Below are 14,385 nucleotides of genomic sequence, written 5' to 3' on the forward strand. Positions count from 1 at the left end.
TTCAATGTGAGAATTTGGCATGATAATTCTGTCCTAGTGTCTCTTGTTGCCTGACATACCCCCTGCCCCCAAATAAAGCACAGCTCCGCGGCTGGAACAACCACCATTTGGTTTTGGTGGTGACGTTGTGGGGCAGGGATGGGGCAGGGGGTAGCAGGGACGGTTCATCTGTGCTCCGTGGGCCTGGGACCTCCGCGGGGGCCCTTCGGGTGACCGCAAGTGGCCGTGTGTCTGAGTCGTCAGTCCCAGCGGTCAGCATGTTGTCCATCTTGTCCGAGGAGGTTCCTGAGTGACTTGGCGGGCACCTGCCTGGGGCTGACGCGGGCTCATCGCTCGGTGTCCATGCACCGCTGGGTGGGCTCAGCCGCAGAACCGACTTCCTGCACGGAGAGTCCTCGGAGCCTGCAGCCCCAGAAGGCACGGGCCCAGCACGCGGCGACCCTTCCGCGTCCACCCGACCCACTGTGGTGGGCCCAGAGCCTGCTGAGCCTCTCAGAGACACCTCGAAAGGACCACTTTGCTCCGCGGCGGGGTGTCCCGTAAAGGTGGACACCCGGCTCTCCACTACTCTGTTTCCAGGGCCTCTTCTCTCTTCTCTGCGTGTTGGGATTAGCCTGGCCAGCGTCTATCCGTGTGTGGCTGCTAGTCTGTGTGATTAATGCAGGTTTAATTTCTTCCTTTTCCCCCCTCCCATTTTCTTTGGGCTTATTTTGCACTTATTTTGTTCTTCTGGGCTTATTTTTGTTCTCAGGTGGGGACTCACGATTCCCCCCTTTTCTACAAGTGTGAGCGTTGGGCTACGCATTTCCCTCTGGCGTGCTGCCTTGTCTGCGCGCCACACGTTTCCATATGGAATCCTTTTGTTTTTAAGTTTAAATATTTTCTGGTTTCTGCTGTGACGATTCCGACTGTGGACGCCTTAAAAGAACACTGCGGAACTCACAAACGCACGGAGGCCTCTCCAGTTATCTTCGCACGGGACGCTGTGCGTGGCGCGGTGGGGGGCCGTGAGCTGACCCCCCGCCCGTGGGGCCCCACTGTTCGCGAGGCGCGTCCCGGCGCGTCCGTTCGGGACACAGCCCCCGTGTGCCTGCTCTGCAGTGTGTTCCTGGCGCTGCCCCCTGCTCTCTGTCAGCGGCCGTCCTCTGCGGCCCCCATGACCATAGCCTTCTCCGTCTTTGCCTGCCTTCTGTCACGCTCCTGCTGTGACTGTCACTGTCCCTGGGCCCAGCCCTTCATGTCTGTAACTCCATTTAGTCCTCGCCGTGCCCTGTGTGGCACCATCCTCCACGTGACCGCCAGGACCTGGAGGCCGCCCCACTCCCGCAGCTGCGGAGCCCGGCGACATCCCAAGGCCGCCCTCTTGCCGAACCCACAGCTCTACAGTCCCCACGCTGTGTGGCACCTGCCACCGCCCCATTCCTGTTCGTCCTGCTGAGACTGCCGCTGGCAGAAGCCATCCCCACGTGAGTCCGGCTCCCCCGGGGCAGCCGTGCTGGGCTGTCCTGGGCCTGGTCCCTCCGGTCGACATCAGGGCTCCAACTTCTGCCCTCACTCTGGGCCAGTGGGTCACAGCGTGGGCACTAGAACCGGCTTCTGTGAGTCGTGGTCGTGTTCTTCCTGCCGGTTCCCTTCTCTGTGCCGTCGGTGGACTTGGTTGGTGCGGTGACGTCTGAATTCTTTCACGGCTGTCCTTCCTTGGACGGTGGAGGCTCCGGGTCCTGCTCTTTGTTCCTTGTTGCGGGGGCTCCCTGTGTGTCCTGCACACCCTCCAGCCAGATTACTGAGCACATGGGGTGGCGTGGAGGACGGGGCGGGGGCACGACCTCAGCCGGGTGTGCAGACAGGACCAGCGGGGCGCTAACGACTCAGCGACCGTGTGCGCAGACTCTGTGCTCGGCCCCGAAGCCTCTGTGCTGGGTGGGACGAGCCCAGGCTGAGAGGCCCTTGTCGTCAGTCACGGTTAGCCCGGGCGACAGCAGCACGGGACATGGGGACCGTGTCTTCGACCTGTCCTCGCAGACCTGCTGACATGTTACGATGAACTGAGTCACAGCTGAGACATGTGCGGCTTAGAGACTGGTCACTTCTGACCCTGGAGGCCCCGCAGCCGGGGCACGTGGCCCCAGGAGGTTCGTGGTGACTGGACTAAATCTGCAGTTAGGGGCCCTCCGCGTTCAGAGATGCCCCTGTCTACACTGGCTGCCAGTCTCCTGGGCGCCCGCTCAGGGACTTACTCACTCTTCCCGGTGGATGCCCGCTAGCAGCCTGCGCCGGGGAAGCCCCACTCTGGACTTTCCCCTCATGTGGATACCGGGTTGTTTGTCTAAAAGAAAATGTTGACATCGCGTGTTTCGGCTTTGTCAGTATATAAGCTTGTTGAAATGCTCCCTTTAATGAGCTGCGAGTTGAAAACACATCTGTGCCGAGAGGAAGTGGCGATGTTTCACTCCCTCGGCCTGCAGACGCACGCGTGGCCTGTGTCTTCCAAGCCCGGGTGGGAAGGGCAGGGGAGGCCTGCGCCCGTGCGTTTCTGATGTCTGTCTGTACGCATGGGTGGGCGCGTGCCCCGTGTGTGCATGTGACCTTTTATCTTCCCGAAGATGACAGGTGCACGGGGCGTTTCCCCGGAGGCCTCCCTCCGCCGCTTGTGGGCTGGCGCGCTTGCATTCAAACTCGGGAGGCCAGACCGGCCGTCCGGGTGTGTGCACCGCCTCTCGTGAGCGTCAGGTGCCTCTCGCGAGCGAAGGGCGGTGGTGAGGCTCACGATTGTGCACCTGCTTTAGGAACGCACAGAGTTCACTAAAAATGACTCCAGCTTCTATTTCGAGAGAGGACTTTTAATTAACAGTGTTTATTATTAGATTTCTCATCTGAAGTGTTGAGCAGGCGAGTGACTGGATCTTTGTCTTGCACAGACTCAAGTGTCTCCAGCCGGGCATGGCGAGATCCGGGAGCGACTGAAGGAGACGGGTCCCTCGGCCCTGCCTGCACGCGGGCAGCTGTGCCCCGGGTCCGAGCAGACACAGACGCGACACAAATCTGAAGGTAAGGTACAGAGTTGCAAAATCCTGCTGAATCTGATGGACTAAAGAATACCTTTCGCTTGACGTGAACTGATGAATTAAGGCTGTTTGCCTTTTCAGGTGTTTTCTTAGTAACTTCCAGCCCAGATTGCTTGGTACTGGGAATTCTCTCGTCATCCCCTGGGGTCCAGACCCCTTGCGTCCCCGCTGGGCCCCGGGGTCGGTGCGCTGCTGCCCCCCAGTGGCCGTGTGGCCAAGAGCGGCTCCCGCATCCCGGCCTCCTGCCCCACACCAAGTACACTTGCTGAAAGCTTTTTTACCGTATGTTAGTTCCTTCGAGGTGATTAAAGGAAAATTTATTTAATACTGAATTGTTTGGTGACTATTATGTGATTCAGCATCCGCTTTTGAGAGAAATTGAGACAAATTTAAAGTCCCGATGAAGTTAATCCTAAGATGAATTTGCGGCTGTGGAGTGACTAATTTGAGGACGTTGGGTTTTCACCATCCAAGAAGACTTGTCGTGGGGAAGCAGCACGAGGAAGTCGTCGGCGAGGGCCGCTGGACCCCCGTGCTGGCTCCCCCGTTCTGCAGAGGCCGCAGGAGTGGGCGCTGAGCTCGCGGTGGGCAGGGGGTGCCCGCCGCCTCGGGGGGTGCCGGTGCGCCACATCTTCTGTCGTTTCCGAGTGTGGACGTGTCGGGAGCGTGAGGCGACGAGCTCCCAGGGAGACCTGGAAGGGAAGGTTTGCCTCTAACCGCGGGCCCCACCCCCGGCCCTTCCCGCCCAAGAGCCCTGAGAGCGCGGAAGGGGTGAAGTTCTGGTTATTTCCTTCTGCCTTCAGCCCCAGCTCCTCTGTTAGCCGGATTAGTGGCATGAAATCAGCGTCCCTGTAACTAGAGGGTGTGGACGGGTGGTGAGTGGCGCAGAGCGGCCGAGTCTGCGGGAAACACTGTCCATCCGTGCCGCTGGGGGCCGTGCAGTCGGCGACAACCTGCATGTCGCGCTGAGGCAGCGAGCGCCGCGGTCTCTGTGTCCTGTGTGCCGAGCGGCAAGTATTTCTGTCCCATGAAGCGTGCACTGGGGAAGTGAATTATTCGTGATCCTCCGTAGAAATAAATTGTCCTTAAAGGCCTACGAGCAGTAACGAGGCCTGGAGGAGGGCTGCGGAGTGAGGGGCCGAGCAGCGACCAGCACAGCGATGCGGAGAGCCCCCTCCTTCCACAGCGCTCCCTCCGTGGCTGTTCCAGCTGCAGAGTAGAAACGTTGTATTTCTCCCATAACGTGAAAGCTAATTTTGGCAACACATAGTCTGCTGTATGATACCTTTCCTTTTCCAGGGTGGTTTGGGAAGAAATGTAAGCACGAAAGCTTCTGGCGGCCCGAGCCCTTGCCTGGGTGTGCCGCTCCCCGACAGCGCACTAGGCCTTGCAGCTTCCCCAGAACCCCGGGGGGCCCGGCGGCCCCGCAGCGCTTGGCCTCACTTAGTTCCACGTGTGCTCACTGCTTTTGCCTTCCCCGGAGAGATGGAGTTGTTTCTTGTGTCTTTTTTTAAAAATTTTAAAAGATTTTATTTATTTATTTGGCAGAGAGAGTGCGCACAAGCCGGTAGGGTGGGGGGTGCAGAGGGAGAGGAAGAAGCGGCTTCCCGCCGAGTGGGGAGCCCGACCACGACGACGCGGGGCTCGATCCCAGGACCCCGGGATCATGACCTGAGCTGCAGGCAGACGCCTCACCGACGGAGCCCTCCAGGCGCCATTTCTTGTGTCTTACACGTGAGTGCCTGCCATGGTTGGGGCAGTTGGGGTTGCGCCTGAGGACCCCTGCAGCGTTTCCCTGGGAGAGACATGGCCCATGCCATGTAGGACAAGACACATTACGGACACACGATACACGCCCCTTGAGTCATCCAGTGTGCGGCACCCGGTACTCAAGCGCGATCCCTGGCGGGGGACACCGAGGCGTGCCCTGTGGTGCCGGCGCCCGCGACTGGTGGCTCACCTCCGGCTACGCCTGCAGCCCGGGCAGTTCCGAAGGACGCTGGCCCACTCTTCCCTGTCCCCACGTGGCAGTTCTGCGTTTGCACGGTCAGGTGTGCGTTGAAGACCAGAGAAACGCCTTGTGCTTCCGTGTAAGACCCAGTGGGGGTCTGGGCTGGGGGCTGCGGCTGCCTTCCCCACCGCGTTAGTCCTTCCGTGCAGGAGGCTTCTCTGTTTCTGGGACTGCCCTGCGTGTCCCGTGGCGCCCTCGCCCGCAGAGCACCGGAAACACCCAGCACGGTGGTGAGCGCCCGGCAGGAAGGGTGTTCCCTGGGAGCCTTGGGCCCACAGAATCAGCGGCAGTACCGGGTGGTGTCCTGGACGGCTGTCCCACGGGGCCATCCCACAGGGCCTCCTGCGCTGTGTCTCCAGCTCACGGCGGAGGCGGCAGTGGGCTCCCGGGGAGCAAGTGACGTGCGTGTCCACGTGACAGTAATCCAGGTGGCCTGTCCCACCAACGCTGCAGTGGCCCCAAGCTTTGGATCTTTATGGATCGTGGCAACAGCTCAGTCCTTTTTCCTTTAAAATGGTCTTGCGGCTGCAGGAACTGTTGGGAACAGATGACGCCTCCGTTTAGAAGTGTTCCTGAACGTTCCCCGACAGAGTCTGGCTGCTAATGAGCCGTGATTCTCTTGTTTTTCTGGCATCGGTCACTGTCCCCAAGAAGGTGTCTCTGTGGTTCCAGCCTGGCTTACGGGCCTTCGCCGGACAAGGGGTGTTGGTGTCTCTGCCCCGCAGTGAGCTCAGACCCAGGGCAGCAGCTGCAGTGGGAGACGCACCCTGCCTGGAGCTCCGGCCTGGGGGATGCTCTTCCAGCCGCGCCGCTGGCGCTTGTGGGCTGTTGTGCTGTGGAACTGCGCAAGAGGAGTGGAGCCAGAGTGGTCGCGGCCCCTTGGGGTTAAGCTCCGCACCACCAGTCCAGCCCAGCTGGGATGGCCAGTGCTGGGGGCCATGGCCTGCCCTGGGCGTGGGACGAGAGGCAGAGCTGCTTCCCGGGGCACGATGGCCCCGCAGACGGAGCCGAGCTTCCCACGTCCGGGAAGGCCATGGGGAACCCGCGCCCCGGGGCAGGCGCTTGCGGCGCAGCCGCAGTCTCGGGAGAGGCGTGGCGCTTTTGGGGCGGTTGCCTGCCCCCCTCGGGCGCGTGAAGCCAGTCGGACAGCGATTCGGCTGGCGAGAGGTGCAGTCAGACGCGCGGGCTGTGGGGCTCCCGGGCCCCGAGAAGATGGAGCTTGGACGAGAGCTCACCCCCCATTGTGCGCCCTTGTCTGTGTAGACACGAGATCCCGGGCACGCTGCCGGGGGTCCCGCCTCGCGGCCCCGCAGGACTGCACCGCGGCCTCGCGGTCTCAGCCTCCGCGCAGAGGTGTGGCCCCCGTGCGTCCCTTGAGGCGTCCGCGGTCGAGGCGTCTGGGGACGGGCGTTCTGTTGCCGCGTCACGAGTGACCAGGACCTCGCAATCACCGTTTGCGGGACACAGGTCAGTGGGGTCCCGCGCAGGGTCTCCCCCGCCACTGCGTCCTCCGACGTCTGCGGCATCTTCTCGAGCTCGCGGGCCGCGGGCGGATCCCTCGGTGCTTGGAGCCGGCCCAGGCCGAGGGACCCCCGCTGTGCCCCGCCCCCCCCACCTGCTCCTTGTCCAGGCGGCGGGGCTGCCTCCTCTGGCCGCAGGCACTGCCTTCTCCGGCCTTCGGGGCCGCCCCCCCCAGGCAGCTGAAGGGGATCGTGATTTTGTCTCCAAAACCCCTTCCCCTTTGCTTTATATCGCAGTGTCGCCCTCACCCGGAGCCCCGTCCCTGTCAAGGGGCGGGGATTGTCCAGGGTGTGAAGGGCAGGAAGGGGGGACAGGGTGGGACGCGGGTCACACACACAGTGTGGAGAGAAGTCACCCGAGGGGGACGCGTACCTGGCGGAGTCGCCCCTGACGGGACGGATCCCGGACACCTGACGGGGCGGGAGCCTGACGGGTGGCGCAGTGGGCCGAGCCCGGCTGTTCCAGGGTCCGCACGCGCAGCTGCGGGCGGGTCAGAGAGGCGGGGCCGCGCGGCCGAGTCTGGCGCGGGACATCGCGGGGCTCCACTCCCGGGTCTCCACGAAGGCGCCGTGCGGCGGCCGATGGGCTCGTAAGTCGCGCTCGTTCCCGGGGCGGGCAGGGCCTGCGGGAGTCGGAGCCCCGCGGCGGCTCGGGGAGGTGCGGAGCCCGCAGCGTCTGTCCGCACCGGCCGGCTGGGCCTGCGCAGGGGGCGGTCCCGCGGCGCTGGGGGCGACCAAGCGCGCGGGCAGGGGCGGGACGCGCCAGCGACCGTGGGTGGACACGAGCCGGGGCCGCTGCTCGGGCCGCGGGGCTTCCTCGGCCGCGCTCCACGTCGCCGGCGCCCGTGCGCCCCAGGACGACCGCAGCGGGATGCGGCCGGAGCGCTGGGGCCTGGGCCGGCGGGAAGCCGAGCGCCGTGGCGGGGGCGGTGGAGGGGCGCGGCGCGGGGGGCAGGGTCTGGGGCGGCCGACGGGAGCCGCTGCGGGCGGAGCGCGGAGGGAGCGGAGCGCGGAGGGAGCGGAGCGCGGGCGCCGAGGCTGCGGCGCGGTGCGGAGGCCGCGGCCGCCCCCACTTCCCGCCCTGTCCCCGCGGAGCACCGGCCGCTGAGCTCGGGGCGGGCAGCGCGGCTCACTGCGGGCAGCGCTCCAGGGCCTCGCAGGCCGCGCATCCCCGGCCGCTGCCGTCGCCTCTTCCGCAGCGGCCGCGGGAGCGGAGGCGCCTCTTCGCCGGCGGCCGTGCGGAGCTCGCGGGGACCGGCCACGGCTGAGGGACACCGGCCCGTGTGACAGCTGCGCGTTGCTCGTGGTGCGGCCGCGCTGGGCCGGTGGAGCCAGGTCGCCCGCAGGCTGGGGGCGCGGGGAGGCAGAGCTGCGGCCGGTGCGGGGCGGTTCGCGGGCCGGGACGTGTGCGGGGGGCTGCGGGCCTTGGTCTTTGGCATCTGACACGGGCGCGGGCTGGACGGCCCGGGGCACCGACGCCTGGTGGGAGCGGGTGGCGCTGGGCAGGGACGCCGGAGGGAGGCTGGCGGCCTCTCGAGGTTCGTGTCTGAGAGCAGAGCCGGCCGCTTCCCCGCAGAGCCCTGGGCAGCCGCACGCCCCGGGGAGGCGGCTGCCCACTTGCGCTGCGGGAGCAACTGGGTGGGGTGGGGCAGGGAGTCGTGGTTTGGGATCGTTTTCCCTCCGGAAAATGGAAAACTCGGTTCAAACAGTTATCAAGTGTGAGAAATTCCTAAAAAGGGGTGGTGTTCCCAATTTTTCTGTGCTGTGGACTTCAGTTTCCTGACGGACAGACAAATACACGACTAACGCAAAAGCGGGATGCGAACACGTGGAGTTCACTCCCGCGCTACAGGGCACTGTCAGCCGGACACCCCTGGACCCTGCAGCGGCACAGAGCTGGGGGCGGTTTTCTTCTCGCTGCGGGGGTCCGGCCCCGGCTGCTGGGGGCTCGCGTCCAGGCACTCACGGTGGTGGAGAACGTGGAAGCTCGGCGGTCGCGCACTCATGGGCGCGGGAAGGCCCGCTGCCCCCTGTGCTTTCCCGCTGCTTTCTGCGGAGGCTCTTCCCAGGGCGGTGCTGGCAGGGACACCGGCGCCCTGTGGGCCGCGTCACTCTGAGCGGAGGGAAGGCGAGTGGATGGGCTCTGGGCCCCTTGCCAGACCCGCGCCCACGTGCAGCTTCCAGCAGGTGCCGGGCGCCTCCACTGCAGCTCCGCGGAGAAAGCCAGTGCCGCGGGCCTCCCTCCCGGTGCTGGAATCTGGGGGCCAGAGCATGGGAAGACGGAGGGTGGCTTCCCTTCTGGGCGTCTGGAGGAGGGGGCAGGGGTCCCGTGCTCACTGCAGAGCTGCTTTGGAGGCCCGAGAGGGGGGCTGGGACCTAGCGGGGCGGTGGCATCTGCCGCTGCCGTGACAAAGTGGGGGCCAGAGGGAGGTGGCTTGTCCAGGCAGCGGAGCTTCCTGGGGTGCGGCGGAACCCACTGGAACGGTACAGAGCTGTTTTCTGTGGGACGGGGAGCACCGGGCAGGCATGTTGTTGAGCAGGGGCTGGCGGGGGACTCCAGCCACTGGTGGGTCTGTGACTCTGGGAGGGGGCGTGCTGGGGGAGTAGAGCGGAGGGAGAGGGTAGGAGTGTGGAAGGGCAGGGCAGGGCCTGCGGGGATGCCTGTCCCGCAGGGCGGATGCCAGATTTGTATTATATCAGTTTTTATCCAAGGGATGCCTTCATAGGCAGGTCACCTAATTCAGGCTTTTTTTTTTTTTTTTTTTTTTCAATATTTTATTTATTTGACAGAGAGAAATCACAACTAGGCAGAGAGGCAGGCAGAGAGAGAGGAGGAAGCAGGCTCCCTGCGGAGCAGAGAGCCTGATGTGGGGCTCGATCCCAGGACCCTGGGATCATGACCCGAGCCGAAGGCAGAGGCTTTAACCCACTGAGCCACCCAGGTGCCCCCCTAATTCAGGCTTTTGATGAAAATCGGTCATCCATAGCCTCCACTTTCCTTTGATGTTTTTAAAAAGTTGTAGATATTTATACCTCGGGGTTGGTCAGTGTTAGGACCTGCTGCCCGTGACAGAGTCACAGTGCAAGGGGCCCCCCAGGAGAGAGGGCTGCCCCGCACAGCAGCGGTGCTCGGGCACACGGGCTGGAATGAGGTCCGAGCTGTCCAGGCCCGACTCTGCTCTGTGTGTGGCCTGGCACGCGTGAGCTCCCCTGCTGCTCCCCGACTGCGACAAAGCATGCGTGGATGCCGTCTCGAGGAGGTTCCCAGAAGCCTCCATGTGACACTTCTGTGCTCATCCCAGCAGACACGACTTCAGTCCCATGACCACGACCAGTCACAGGGGGGCTGGGAGCGTCGTTCTCGGTGACGCGCCACGTGGGTGCGGTCTCAGAGGAAGGAGGGAGTGGATGTTGGGATGAAGATGGCGGTCCCTGCCGTACTTTGTTTCTAAATAATAACTTGGCTGGTTTGTGATTTACATATTTTAGACGTTATCTGTTGACGTTCAGTTCACATACCAGCAGCTTGAGCTCACGTCACACTTTCTTTGCCCTTCTTTGTTGTGTTATTTGGGAATGCTTCTGGCTGAAAGTCCCAGAAAGCATGACCTACGCTGTCTTACAGAATGGGGATTTATTCATTTACTTCACAGAAGAGTGCAAAGGCAGGTTTTTGCTAGAGTGGGTTGATGCAGCCGTGTCAGAGGTCTGGATCTGTGTGTCAGTGGTTCTCCTCACCCTTCTCTCATGGTGCACTATGGCTGCTGAAGCTCCAGCCATCACATTTGTAGTCAACGCAGCAGTAACTGGGAATGGTCAGGCAGCATGGCCCATGCCTGTCCTTTTCATCTGGGCATTCCAGAAACCTCCATCATACTTTCATTTATAGCTCATTGTCTAGCACTGTGTCCTGTGGCCAGCTGTTGTCCCAAGGGACCCTGAAAACATGAGTGTCTGACTCTTGCAGCGCCCCTGGTGAAGGCAGGGAGCACGAGGCGGGCAGCCCGGACTGGCAGCCATGACTGCTTGTCCAAGGAAGTGGTTCTTAACCCTGGAGCTCAGGCTGCCTCCAAGCGGCCCGCTGCGTCACCGGCCCTGCTCGTCACCTCCTTCTCACTCTGCTGCTCGGCAGGTCTGGGTCCCTCCCTCTTTCCTTCTTTTACATAATCAAAGCAGAAAACTTTATTTTCTGTTCTGTCACCGTGCGTCAGTCCATTTCCAGCTGGTAAGTGGTGTTTCTATTACTACGGGGAGTAAATGTTCGTTAGAGTCAAGTAAAACGTGTGTGCTCGTACTCCGTTCTCCGTCATCGCCGTGCCCTCGCTGCCATGCGCACCCAGGAAAACGTTAAAGTGACCCCTCTTTTAGCTTGCTCTGCTCATGGTGGAATGCCGTGCCCCACTTGAACGCACCTTGTAATTGGGTTGATTGTGCCTTTCCGGTGCATGTTTCCTTTTCCTGAAGCGCACGTCGCTGCGGCCGGTGGAACAGAGCGGGGAGGAGCGTGGCCCTCCCGGTGGCAGCCCTGCGTCCCCAGGCCCCCTGCTCGGCCTCCTGGTCTGTGCACTGGAGGTGGGGGGGGGTGGCGGGGGTGCCGCGGGCACTCGGGGGCTGGTCTGGGCGTGGCTGCCCGTGGAGCTCGTGTCATTTCCTCGCCGGGTGAGGAGCCGCACGCTCCCATTACTCTCCGCCTTGTCCGGCTCGTTCTGTTTGCTGGAATACATTCCTTCCTTCTGTGTGTTTCTGTCTTATCTCCAACTGAGGCGGGATTTCTGTGTTCTTAAGCTGCACTAACTTCGGTATGATTTACATATGATAAAAATCACGTTTTAAGCGCGCAGTTTGCTGTGTTCTGACAAATGTGTGTGGTTAGCACAGCCCCCGCTGCGGCCAAGACATGGACCCGCCCCCCGGGGGTCTTGATTGTTCATGGGGAGGCCTGGTCTGAGTGGACATCCCCGGCCGCAGAGCAGGCTTCTGTGACCCCCGAGTCGCCGGCCCCGCCAGCGGACGACTCACCACTAGGCGGTGCCGTGGGACTGCGCAGGGGAGAAAAAGCTCCCATCTCAGGTTTTCCAGGCATTTCCTCTGTGAACCCCGATGCCGGGCTCCTTCCGAAAAGATTCTGCTTGATGGCTTTATTAGGACCGTTTTAAAGAACCCAGGAGGTCGGGGTATGGAGCGTTTGTAACTGATTTGGTTCAGTGAGTGGTAGGATTTGGAAGTTAGATTTTATCAGTTAATAAATTTAACAATCATTAACTGAGTCTGTGGAGGGCCTGGAAGACGCGATTTCTTACATCCATCCCAGTGTTTGGAAAATCAGTACTTTGTACAGTTTACGTGTAACATGATGTGATTCTACTGTTTTAGGATAGGCAAGATAAAATGCAAGAAAGCCTATACCACCAAGCTCTGAATGTGTGGCGGTAAAACCCAGCACAGTCTGTTTTGAAGGTCTGATGGCTTCGTCCAGCGACCCCTGAAGGAGCCCCGGGAGCCAGGGAGCCGCACAGACGAGAGACCGGTCGTCTGGGCAGGAGGGAGTGGGACGAGGACGCCATCCCAGGGGAGCACGGGCTGGTTGGGCCAGGCCACGCTCCTTCAGGGGACCGCGGGGCCTACGGGACAGATGCCCCCGCTCATGCCCGCCCGGTGACTCCTGACGGACGCTGGGCTCCCCCTTCTGGGCGAGGCCGTAGATGTGATTAGGCGACGTCTCAGTTTGGTGACCTGGGGCTCAGGCTAAGCGTGTCCATTTTGGGGCCGGTTGTCTTGTTTTTACTCGTGCTGACAGGTTGCCGGTTTTAGTAAGATAAGAACGGTTTGTGGACGTGTGTGTCCGACGTGCACTGCAGAGTCATGTCAGTATCTGAGTCTTAAACTCTCCCTTCTGTGAACCTGGTCTTGCACCTACTCGACTTTTACTGGCTGAGGGTCAGCCCCATTCCCTCTCTGCCGTCCTGTCCTTCTGCACTGCTCGTTCTTCTCTGGTGGGGGCTGGATCCTGGGGCGGGGGGGCTGGCCAGGCAACTGCTAACATCTGGGATGTCATCCAGGGCAGAAAAGTCCTGGCTCAGATTCTAGACGGAGGGGAGGTCCAGTGCATAGAGTTGCCTCTGGGCAGAGGGTCGGGGGAGACTGCTGCAGACCCCCTCAGTGTTGGTCCAGGGTGCACCCCACTCTGCAGGCTCGGGATGATGGGCCCGCTTCCTGCCCGCCACGGACCTCGAGGTGGCGGTGGGTCCTCAAGGGCCGTGAGCACCTGTGTCTGTACAGACAGGACATGAGGCCCGGGGGCCGCCTGCCCCAGGACCTTGGACTTGGTAGTGGACCTGCTGATGACACGTGTCCGGGTCTCGTAAGACCCCACCCCACCTGTTCTGTTTGAGCAGCGTCTCAAAACTCAACTTAGGGGTCACACTGCCCTTTTCCTAGAACGTGGATGTCCCCCTCACTGTCCTCTGGCCTGACTTTAGCTCCTCAGTAATTAGATTCTCTTGGTCTAGACCCCCTTAGAATTCTTTATTCATGGATTTCAGGGATGTTGCTGAGAAAAACGTGAGTTTTCTTTGCTTTTGATCACCTTTTCCACACACGGGGGCGTCTTCCAGCGGCCGATTCGGATTTTATTTCTACGACGTCGTCTTCCATCCTAACGAGTGTTTTCCTGGTTTGCGTGTTCTGGTCTGCGGGCCCACAGGTTCTGTGGCTTTGGCTCTGCGCTCCGTGGGTCCCGGCCATCATGTCTCTGCCCCCCTTGTTACGCTTTTCCTCTCCGTTCACTCTCGTTTGAGTTGCCAGTCAGACCAAACGCTTTGTCCCTCTCGTACGTTTCTTGTCCGTGCTGAGATTTGTGCTGCTTCCTTCCTCCACATGTGTCCGCATTAGAAACAGCCCGACGCCGTCCGCAAGGACACGAGGTTGGCCCGTGGTTTTCTACCCCAGATTGAGTAAAGTCGCTTTGTCTTCTTTGAAGGACCAACCAGTTCTCCTTTATATTTCAAGAGGTTTGTGTTTTATTTTGTTTTTTCATGCTCAGGAATAGTTCGGTAATAATAAGCGGTATTTTTAAAGGCAGCTTCAAAAACTCGTCTTTAAAGAAATACCTGTTTGAACCATGGCTACCCATTGCACACGCCAGTTTAGTTTCAAATTTATGTTTACACTTGATCATAGTATTTCTTTCTGAGTTCTCTTCGGTGTGTAGCACGGGTTCAGAGCTCTCCCCGGCAGCCCTGGGCCTCCCGGACGGGAGTTCCCTTTCCTCAGCATCCGTCCACGGGCCACCTGGCCCACCCACGGGCCACCACCTGTGGCTGCTTCCTTAGCTCTAGGTTGCTTTAGGCTTCGGGAGCTAATTTTAGGGCCTTTTCCACCTGCCAAATCCAACATCTGCTGTACTTATTTGAGAAATGTATGTTCTGATTTTAATTTAAAATTCCTTGATAGAGTTACTGTAAAAGAAAATGGAAAAGGCTTAATTGAATTTACGATCTTAATTGAGCAGAGGCATTCTGCGAGCAGACGTAAACTATACTTCGCTCCATCTGTTTGAACCCATTTTCATGTAGGAAATAGAGATGTGTTAATTTAAAGAAATACGCGTGTGTTATTTTGGCTGAAAGTCGTGAGGAACCGTAGCACACCGCAGAATGCAGCAGTCCTGTTTTTGCTTTAACTGGGCAGCTCTGGAGTGAGGAGCTCGGGCCCCGGGTTCCAGGCGTCCTGGATCTGAACCGTGTACTGCTGCTTACACGGTGTGTGTGACCTTGGGTGAGCTGCTCTG

At 60.8% G+C, this 14,385-nt stretch overlaps 1 protein-coding gene across 5 annotated transcripts in view; it reads left to right on the plus strand.

The window, feature by feature from the left end:
* ADARB1 (adenosine deaminase RNA specific B1) overlaps window positions 1-14,385 on the plus strand; it is a 129,942-nt gene that overhangs the window by 47,760 nt on the left and 67,797 nt on the right. For all 5 annotated transcript variants that reach the window (XM_046002228.1, XM_046002230.1, XM_046002226.1 and 2 more), the window contains one exon: window positions 2,919-3,048. The gene's annotated coding sequence lies outside the window, so the exon portion shown is untranslated. The remainder of the gene's footprint in view (window positions 1-2,918; window positions 3,049-14,385) is intronic.

The sequence above is a fragment of the Meles meles genome, chromosome 4 (genome assembly GCF_922984935.1).
Source record: "Meles meles chromosome 4, mMelMel3.1 paternal haplotype, whole genome shotgun sequence".
In the NCBI taxonomy this organism is placed as follows: Eukaryota; Metazoa; Chordata; class Mammalia; order Carnivora; family Mustelidae; genus Meles; species Meles meles.